The following is an 11191-nucleotide window of genomic DNA, read 5'->3' on the forward strand; positions in this document are numbered from 1 at the left end:
TTGTAGCCAACATGAACGGTATTCATGGAGAACTCAATGGTGGGGGTGAAAATATGGCATTAAAGGATGAGGTATGTAACACAAAGAAATAAAAGTTGAAAAATGAGATGCAGTGAATCCCTGCGCTTCATAAACTGTTCCAGGAGATTTTGAGTAACCTCAGTTTTTCTTCATGTACTACTGTGCACAAGTTACCTTGGGTTTCATTTTTATCGATCTTTCCTTTTCATGTTTGTTATTTTTCTATGCCAGTTAATGATTTTGTGTAGCTTCCTGTGCTTGTAATGATCAAAACAAGGAGTACCTGTAATTGCTTAGACCTTGTTCAGTGCTCACCAAGAGTTTTTTGGATTTGGAATAGGCTGCTTCTTTCTTGTTTTTCTGTTCCTTTCAGGTTCCACCTGAGTTGTATTTTAAAATTTCAATAAAACCATTGGCACCAACTCAGATCAGGGTTTTCTTCCTTGTGCTGATTTTCTTCTTGTGCTATTACCCTTTGTTTGTTCCTTTTTATTCCTTTTAAGGATCAGGGTAGTTAATTTTTAATTCCAATACCTGGTTCTATGAATAGACCTAGTTGGATGCCGCTATGTATCTGAACAACAGATGTCTCATTGAACCTTACATCGGCTATGAGGTCTGGGACAGTTGGGCTTTCCATACCAAACAGTATGCGTCTTTTTCCTACTACCATTCTGGGACTATATTAGGGTTGGCTGATAGAATTTCTGCTGTTTCATCTACGTTCCTGGCAGCAAATTTGAACTGGCAGTTGGAACTAATTATATATACCCATCTCATTATTGTTTGTGGGAGTTTGCTGTATCAATTAACCTCCATATTTTCACACAATTTACAGTTCTGAAGTTGTGGAACACTTTGGGATGTCCTAAGGCCATTCAATGTGCTGTATGGAAACAAGTTAATTCATTCAATCCTTAATGCCTTTTTTTAATTTTGAAATTTGCACTCTCTAGTCTCCACAGGTAAGCAGCACCAGTAGTAGCTCTTCAGAGGTTGATGATGAAGATGGTGATGATGGAGAAAGCAGCAGTGAACCTCCTGCATCTCATCCAGAGGAGATGGCTGGGAAGAGAGTGGCTAGAAAGGAGGAAGTAAGGAGGGACAGTCCTCCTCCATCTTATCCAAGTCAGCAGGTACTCAATTCATTAACAACATATGTTGTGGGAGTGGGAGGAAACACGGGGGGAAGAAAGACCAGTGTTAGAAAAATGAAATAACTGAAAAAAAATTCTGGAAATAGAACAGGTGACAATCTCTGAATGATGTTAAAATGTTGACTCTTCTTTTGTCACTTCGAGTGAATGTGTAGACAGTTAAAGTTTAGATTTTGGAAATTGGTACCAGAGAGCTGTAGGTACAAACTTATTAACTGTACAGGTAGTTCTGCTATAACGTGCGTTTCATTAACGCGAGTTGGCTGTAACACAATTGATGAATAGTGGATGCTGTTTGGATTACGCAAACTTTCTGCTGTACAGGGATACTGATTTTCTATAGCGTGAGGTCACACAAGAAGACAACTGTTGCATTATAAAATATCTTGTACAGTAGCTTCCTTGGCCCATCAGCCAAGCCAACCTCTTTATTGTTTTTTTTTGTTCATTCAGTGGATGAGGGTGTCACTGGCTAGGCAGCACTTATTGCCCATCCCTAATTGCCCAGTGGGCAGTTCAGAGTCAACCACATTGTTGTGGGTCTGGAGTCATGTGTTAGCCAGACCAGGTAAGGACAGCAGTTTCCTTCCCTAAAGGACATTCGTGAACCAGATGGGTTTTTCTGACCATTGACAATGGATTCACAGTCATCGTTAGATTCTTAATTCCAGATGTTTATTGAATTCACATTCTACCATCTGCCGTGACGGGATTTGAACCTGGATCCCCAGAATATTATCTGGGTCTCTGGATGAACAGTCCAGCGATAATACCACTAGGCCATTGTCTCTCCCTCGTTTATGTAGAGTCTTTGGGTGTTAAAGCTGAACTTGCAATCAGGGCAGTTGTGACAAACATAAGAGGATGGGGGCAGTCATTGGGTACAGATATGTAAAGAATGTTTTGGGAGGGATGATAAGTTCACGAGGCTGTTTTTTAAAGAAAACATATGGAATCGTAGCCTTTAAAAACAAGACATTGAGTACTACTGAGTGATATGAAATATACATAAGTCATTGGTTAAGCTACTTTTAGAATTCTGGTTTTGAATTTGTGCAACACTAGATCATGGGAAAGTGTGCATAGAGGAGCCACTGTAGTGATAAAAGGTATGAAGATCTTTGTATTGGACAGTGCTTGAAAAATTAGTGTTGTTTGGCAGCTAATATTAAATGGCATAAAAGAGAGAGAGCATGCAGAAAAACTCAACATGTCTGACAACCTCTATGGAGAGCAACAGAGCTCATGTATTGTCAACCCCTCGGTAATGGGGTCATTTCGTACAAGATGCATATTTTTGAAAAAAGTAGTTAATGACAGATAAAGCTGCTTAAGCTGTTTTCTCTTCTTCCAAAGGCTGACCAGGTCCAAAATGTTTGTGAATGCCATGTCTGTAAGCAAGAAGGCTCAGGACTGAACACATCTGCACTTGCAGCTGGGCGTCTCCCTAGCAGTCACCAGTTTTTACCCACAGAGAAGCCTTCCCATCCTGCTCTTCATCTCTACCCTCATATCCATGGGCATTTACCACTCCACACCATTCCTCATCTGCCTCGGCCTCTCCTCCATCCTACACTCTACGCAACAACTCCACCGTTCACACACAACAAGGTAAGACGTTGCCCTGGTGTGGAAAGCAGAGGGCTTTCTTTGTGTTTATTTGACTTGTACACAAGCACTTTTCTGAATGATGTTATCTTGAAAGCATTTAATCTTTATGCACACCAGTGGTATAGATTTGACATTTATTGTATTTAGGATTCCTGTCTTGATTTTAGCTTCAAACCTAACAAACTCGGTTCCATGAAAGTGGAGTCGCAAGTAGACAGTAATGAAGAAGGCATTTGGCACGCTTGCCTTCATTGGTCAGGACATTGAGTATAGGAAATGGTACATGTTGTGGCTGTACAGGACGTTGGAGAGACCACTTTCAGAATACTGCGTACAATTCTGGTCACCCTTCTATAGAAAGAATATTGTTAAACTTGAGAGGGTGCAAGAAGATTTACAAGAATGTTACCAGGACTGGAGAGTTTGAGTTATAGGGAGAGGCTGAATAGACTGTGGCTATTGTCCCTGGAGTGTTGGAGGCTGTGGGGTGACGTTATAGAGGTTTATAAGATCATGAGGGGCATGGATAGGGTGAGTAGCCAATATCTTTTCTCGAGGGAGAGGGAGTCTAAAACTAGAGGGCATAGGTTTCAAGTGAGATGGGAAAGATTTAGAAAAAACCGGAGGGGTAGCTTTTTCAAGCAGAGGGTGGTGTGTGTATGGAATGAGATGCTAGAGGAAATGGTGGAGACAGGTATAATTACAACATTTAAAAGGCATCTGGATGGGTACAAGAATACAAAGCGTTTAGAGGGATATGGAGCAAATGCTGACAATTGGGTCTATGTCAAATTGGGATGTCTGGTTGGCACAGATGAGTTGGACCAAAAGGTCTGTTTCTGTGCTGTATGACTGATATTGTTCTTTGTTTTGGCAAACAGCTGAAAGTCCCCATCTACATTTTCTGTTCCTAGTTGTTCTTTATCATTCATTCTCTCACTTCAAGAAAAATCATCGAGACATAGTAATTTAGTAGGCTGAGAGGGCAGTTATCCAAGTGCTACGCATGTATCTGTATCACATGTCAGTTCCTATTGGAATCCGAATGGAGTCATGATGAGGATTAGGTTATGAGGAGTGATCATTTAAACCATGTTTGTACATCTAGAATTTAGGGGACTGAAGATCTGTTTGATGTTTTAGGATTCTGAAATGAATTCCAAGCAAGGATTAAACTTTTTCCCACTGATGGTGAAAGTCTAGATTAAGAGGGCATAACCTTAAAGCCATGTCTTTCAGGAGAAGTTAGGAAACACTTTTTGTTTTCTGCAAAGTTTAAGAGAAGTGTGGAATCCTCTCCCACAAAAACCGTAGGTGCAAGCTCAATTTATTTTAAATCTATTATCAATAGGTTTTTCGGAATCAAATTTAGAAAAGCATATAGAACTCTGGTGCATGGATAGAGTTAATATACAGATCAAGCATGATCTCACTGGCAAAATAAGCTCAAGCAATTGAGTGGCCTTCTGTGTTAGAGCACTATAGTAAAGAGTGGACATCACTTTGGGATAGATAGGAACAGCAAGGAGATGTTGCTCGGTCAGCAAGGGTCAAGAAATATTAAAAATTGATAAACTGAGGTTGATACTCCAGTGCAATCTTGCACAAATGATGCATTGTGACAGATTTTTTTTTTTTGCAAGGCCTGGTTCTGTACCTATTACACCATTTAAAGAGCTTTCTGTTCCTTGTGTGTCCTGGCCAATAATCTTCCATCAGCATGCAAATCAGATTAATTGATTAGGCATCGCATTGCTGTACTGGAATGCATAAAGTGACTTTTTCACTTTGTTACATAATTGACTGCGCTTCAAAGAAAAACAGTGCATTTGTTGAGGTTCTCGGCATTTCTCAAACAAGACTTGTATTTATATGGCACTGTGTATGACCACCTTAGTCCCAAAGCACTTTATAGCCAACTAAATACATTTGAAGTATAACCACTGTCGCAGTACAGAAAGCACAGCAGCTTGTTTGCTCACAGCAACCTCGCACGAAAAACAAATACTGACCAGGTGTCTATTTTGGCAATGTTGATTGAAGAATAAATTGTGGACAGCACACTTGAACTCTTGTGCGCTTCAGAATAGTGCCATGGAAGCTAGCTCCCAGGCACACAGTATGGTCTCAAGCTAATGTCTCACTGAAAGATAACAACTTTAACTTTGCAGGACTTGCACAGAACTGCACTGGAATGCCGATCTTGACTTTTGTGCTCAAGTCCTGAGGTGGAACTTTGGCAAAGGCACTAGTGTACTGGTGGTGTTGTTGGATTGCTAATCCAGATAACCAGCAACGCCCTGGGGGAACTGGGCTCAAATTACACCACAGCAGGTGGCCAGAAGACCATATCACTGTTGCCGAATTGTTGTAAAATTCCATCTGATTCACAGCAGTCTTTTGGGAAAGAACCGTAATTGGTCGGGCACAGCCCACATGTCTTTTTAGACCCAGAGCACTGTCGTTGATTCTTAACTTTACTCTGAAATGGTCTCGCAAACCACTCAGTTGGATCATACCACTAAAAAGTCTCAGAAAAGGCATGCTACAAGAACAGCATCTAGACACTGGAAACAACAACAGCAGCAAACTCCTCTCTATCTGCCTTGCGAAGATTTCCTTTGTAACATCTGCAGTCTAAAGCCAAAATTGGGAAAGTTATCTGACGACTATACAAATGACAACAATACATGGTCATGCTCTCGGAACGGTACCTTACAATGTCTCTGGTGCCAGTGCTGGGTATGTCATGTCCCGCCAGCAGGACAGACCTAGCAGAAGTAGCAGTGCAATGCTGTATAGATGGGAGGGGGTCCCTTTGTGAATCCTCAGCATTGCTCCAGACCCCATGAAGTGTCATGGCATTCAGTTAAACACGGACAAGTAAACTTTCTGCTGATTACCATATATGCCGCCCAGTTAACTGACGAAATAGTTCTCTTCCATGTTGAGTCCCACTTGGTGGAAGCTCTGAGGGTGGCAAGGGCACAGAATATGTTCTGAGTGGGGCCTTCAATGTCCATCTCTAAATGTGGTCTAACTCCACTACTTACTGAACTGGTCACATCAGTAAAGACATAGCTGCTTGACAGATAGGTGGTGAGAGAACCGACAAGAGGGAAAAATATACTTGTTTTCATGCTGATCAATCAGCCTGCTAGCCTGTCTGTGTCGCTACTAGGCGGAGTGACCACCACTCAGTCATTGACATGATGTCATTTTATTGAAGATAGTCCCACATGATGATGGAGAGTCTCACCACACAAAGCAGGATTTCAAACAGAAATCTCAAGACTGGACATATGTGCTGTAGGGCATCGGCAACAGTTGAACTGTACTCAAACGCAATCTGCCTGCCAATGGCCTGGCATATCCCCCACTCTGCCGTTATCACCCAGCCAGGTGATTAGCCCTGATTCAATGAAGAGTGATGGAAGTTTTACCAGAAGCAGCAGTAAGCATACCTAAAAGTGAGGTGTCAACCTGGTGAAGTTACAAAGCAGGACTACTTGTGTGCCAAACAGCATAAGCAACAAGTGATAGACAGAGCTAAGCAATTCCCCAATCAACGGATCAGATCGAAACTCAGCAGTCCTGCCACATCCAGTTGTGAATGGTGTGGACGATTAAACAACTCACTGGAGGAGGAGGCAGCTCCACAAATGTCCCCATCCTCAATGGTGGAGCACAGTCGATAAGTGCAAAAGATCAGACTGACTCATTTGTCACAATCTTTGAGCCAGGCTGTCCCAAGATCCATCCTAACCTCCTTCAGAGATCCCTATCATTATAGAAGCCAGTCTTCAGCCAATTTGATTCACTCCGTATGATATCGAGAAATAGCTACAGGCACTGGATACTGCGAAGGGTAGGGGCTCTGATAACATTCTGACTAAAAACTCTTGCTCCAGAACTTGCTGTGTCCCTAGCCAAACTATATATAGCTACAACACTGGCGTTTACGTGGCAATGTGAAATATTGCTGTTACATCCTGTACATTAAAGTAGCACAAATCCTACTTAGCTGACCACAGCACCATCAGTACACACTCAATCATCATTAAAGTGATGGAAAGGATCAAGAATATTGCTATCAAACAGTACTTGCTTAGCAATAACCTGCTTACTAATTTTCAGTTTGGATTCCACCAGAGCCACTCAGCTCCTGACTTCATTCCAGCCTTGGTTGTGAAGTGAGGGTGACCGTCCTTGATATCAGTGCATCATTTGACAAAGTCTGGCAACAAGGAGGTGGAGCAAAATGAAGTTCAGTGCTCATACTTTAAGATAGTTGGAGTCATACCTAGTAAAAATGAAGAAGATTGTTGGGTGTCAGTCATTTGAGCTCCAGGACATCTCTGCAGGATTTCCTCAGGTTAATGTCCTTGGTCCAACTGTCTTCAGCTGCTACATCAATGATCTTCCCTTCGTCATAGGTCCGAAATGAAATGTTCACTGTTTACACAATATTGAGTACTATTTTATGATTCCTCTGAAACAGCCAATGGCCAAATGCTGCACGGTCTGGTCAACATTCAGGTTTTGGCAGAGAATTGATAGGTAACATTTGTGCTGCACAAATGCCTGACAATGATCATCTCCAACAAAAGAGAATATTTTAATGGCCCCTTGACTTGACATTTAATAGCAATTCACCAGAACTGAGCTGGGCTAGCCACAGAAATGTTGTGGATACAAGAATCCTGCAGTGAATAAACTCAATTGCTGACATGCCAAATCCTGTCCTTCATCTATAGGACAAGTCAGGATTATGCCTGAATGTGTGCAGCTCTAACACTGGAAACTTGATGCCATCCAGGATAAAGCTATCCACTTGGTTGGCACCACATGCACAAATATTCACAACCTCCACAACTGCTCAAAAATAGTGTGTACCATCTTCAAGACGCACTGCAAAAATTCACCAATGCTGGTTAGAATGCACCTACTAAACCCACAGCCACAACCATCTAGAAGGACAAGAGCAGCAGATACATGGGAATACCACCTGCACATTTCTGTCTAAGGCATTCACCATCCAGAGTTGGAAATACATCACCGTTGCTTCACTGATGTAAGAATGCTATAAAGTATATGACAGTTGAAACATTTTTTCTGTCTTTAAGGTTGTGTTTCTCTCTTTAGAAATGATGTTCCAGAATGTTTGTTCAGAACCATTATTGATAATGTGTTTCCTGTATATAATGTAGAGTACTGGGTTTCAACACAGTGCTATGGAGCAAGTAATTATAACTGTTTAATTTTGCTTTCCTTTGCAGGCTCTTCCATCAGCCCCACCTCCTAATCATACAAGCAAACATCAGGTGTTCAATGCTTCTCTGCAGGACCACATCTATCCAAGTTGTTTTGGTAGTACAGACTGGAACAACCCGCTGCTTACGTCCCATAAATTGGCAAGTCTGTGGGGATCAGAACTAATCAATGGGGATAAACCGTGGAACCCTGCTGCTTTTCTACCAGAAACATTATCTGGTAAGGAGCTGCACTTCATATTTCAATTTCCTCATAGGAAAGAAACCCCTTAACCTTGTTCACCCTTCAACACAGCCCTGTAAATTGCTATTACTTGATTTTTTCAGAAGGTAACATGAAATTAATAGTGTAGCTTTGAATATAAAACAATTAATTTGAAATTTCTAAATGCTATTTGTGGTATCTTTGAACAAGAAATCTATTTGATTGCATCCCTTTCCATTTTTAAAAATTTTGGACAGCTGAGTAGGAGCAATGGGTTAGATAATCCTTTATACTCTTTACTGTATTTAAGTCCATCCCAGGATGAAGGATTAAAATTCCTTGAGCCATAAAGATGATATGCCTGCTGAGTTTGGGAAGCCTGTATCCAACTGTCAAATATCGTCAGCTGTCATATTCTCTGGCAGCACATCTACTGATGAGTCAGTGCTGTCCTTTCGTATAAGGACATGTAATTTTCGTAAAGTTTTAATTTTTTTATTGGCATTCTTATGAATTGTCCTGATGAGTGAGATGAAAAGCTTTGACAAAAGTGTCTGTCTTCAGTAATGCAAGCTAATCACCAAATTCTCCTGCGCACAAGAATGGTTGTACCTAACCTAATTGAGTTTGTGCTTTCCAGAATCCTGCTCCTGTGTGAAATTAGTCCATTTCCCTTCTGCTTAAGTGCACTGCAAATAGTATTAGACTTGTGAAAAGAAGCTTCAACTTAACTGTGGTGATTCTAGTCACCAGATGGGCTTGTTGCCTCTTTGCAGGAGAATGAATTGGCAGTATACCAACTGTGTGGCTGGAGGGCAGCTCTGGTATTTTCTCACCAGTTCTGAAAGTCAACTGGCAAGTTGCATGAGAGCATTGTCACCTTGAATACCTGTCTCAGCAAATTTAGTTAACCCATTTAATGTTGTTGTACACCAAAACCTCATTACCCCAAGGAGCTGAGTGAAAATATTCTAAAGACTTTGATATGTCCATATATAAATATTCTGAGAAAATCGATGCTTTGGAGTCTAGCCTACATCTTTATTAGCCAGCGAGATGGCAGTTAACTTCATTTATCCTCCAGTTAGTGAATACGTTTCTTAAAAACTGGAGGAATATTAACATGCAGGCGGCATGGTGGCTCTGGTTAGCACTACTGCCTTTATGCGCCGGGATCCGGGTTCAATTCCACCATTGGCGACTGTCTGTGCGGAGTTTGCGCGTTCTCCCCGTGTCTGTGTTGGTTTCCGCTGGGTGCTGCAGTTTCCTCCCACAGTTGAAAGATGTGCAGACTAGGGGGATTGGTCATGCTAAAATTGCCCCTAGTGTTCAGGGATGTATAGATGAGGTGGATTTCAGGAAAAGAATGGGGGGTGGGTCTGTCTGGAATGCTTTGAGGGTCGGTGTTGACTTGTTGAGCCAAAGGGCCTATTTCCACACTGTAGGGATTCTATGATACCCAAAGTATGGTCTGAAATTATGGTCCCTGTGAAGGTATTATAGGTCCAGGGTAATTTGGTAGAGGCAGAAGATTAGTTTGTAATATTTACCATCTACGTTTGTCATTTACTGTAGGTGATATGTTGGGGTCACCACTCCCAGAGATTAGGCCCGAAGCACTTCCTCCCACAACCAGCACAGATACAGCTGTCACGGACACCAAGGAGAAAAAACCCGCATCTCGAAAAAAATGTCTCTACAACACCCCTCCCTCTGTGGAAACAAATAAAGTCATCATGGCAACCTCATCAGCCACCTCCTCTGTCTCATCAACAGCCACGACTGTACAATCTAGCTCCAATCAATTTAAGGTTTCATCCAAAAGACCTACGTCGCTAGGTAAAGTCAACCTGTTCAATGTGGTTTCACTTCAGGTGAAGCCAGATTTTTTGACACATCAAATTTATGCACGTTTCCTTTCTAAATGCTCATTCATCCAATGTATCTTCCGGTGTTTTTGGATTTAATCAGTCAATATGGTACGGAAGAAATCCTTTAGCCAATTAAGTCTACAGAGGTTTCATTTTTGTCATTGAAATTGATAATATTGCATCAAGCATAGTTTGTTGTCGTATTAGTTTTCCTTCCTTTTGTCGCTGAGCTCACTTCTTGAAGGGTTGATTACTTGCTAGGTTCCATTTCCAGAAGTGTTGATTGAGCAAGGCTCCATAATGTTTCCAGAATGATGGGTTTTTTTAATATTATTTTTGACAACTGAATCTTCCACAGCTGAGTCCACTGCTATCCTTCTTTGAAGGTAGTGCTCTCTTGCTATCCCAAAGCTTAACTGTGTAGATTAGTTACTCGGAAGGTAAATAAATTTATCCACTGCGGAGAGCATTCCCTTTGGGGAGAGGGCTACAATGATATTAGCCTTATCGATGTTAGATAGTTGTGCATTTGAAAGCAGTTTGTGTTATTGTCAGCTGTCGCTCTTAGTGAGGGATTGTGTTCAAGCCCCACTCCAGAGATTTGAACACATCTAAGCTGATTTAAATGCATGGCCTTGGGAGTAGATGGCCTAGTGATATCATGAGACTAGTAGTCCAGAGACCTGGATAATGTTCTGGGGACCCAGCTTTGAATCCTGCCATGGCAGATGATAGAATTTAAAATCAATTTTAAAAAATTGCAGTTAAAAGTCTAATAATGACCATGAAAGTCCATCTCATTCACTTAAATTCTTTGGGGAAAGAAACTGCTGTCCTTACTTGATCTGTCCCTTGTGGTTCCTGACCCACAGGAATTTTGGTGACTCTTAGCTGCTCTCTGGGCAATTAGGGATGGACAAGAAATGCTGACCTAGGAGGTGATGCCCACATTCTGTGAAGAAATTTTTCAAAGCTCCTCATAGCACGAAAGCAGATTTGCAGTTTATGCTTTAAACCAAAGATCTACGTATGCTCAGTGTGTTTAAAAAAAAG

The 11191-nt window shown here is 41.5% G+C and overlaps 1 protein-coding gene across 1 annotated transcript in view; it reads right to left on the reverse strand.

Moving 5' to 3' along the window:
• The window catches only part of fam193a (family with sequence similarity 193 member A), a 177362-nt gene that overhangs the window by 13605 nt on the left and 152566 nt on the right, over nt 1-11191 (reverse strand). The window lies entirely within an intron of this gene.

The sequence above is a fragment of the Rhincodon typus genome, chromosome 3, assembly GCF_021869965.1.
Source record: "Rhincodon typus isolate 14 chromosome 3, sRhiTyp1.1, whole genome shotgun sequence".
NCBI classification, from domain to species: domain Eukaryota; kingdom Metazoa; phylum Chordata; class Chondrichthyes; order Orectolobiformes; family Rhincodontidae; genus Rhincodon; species Rhincodon typus.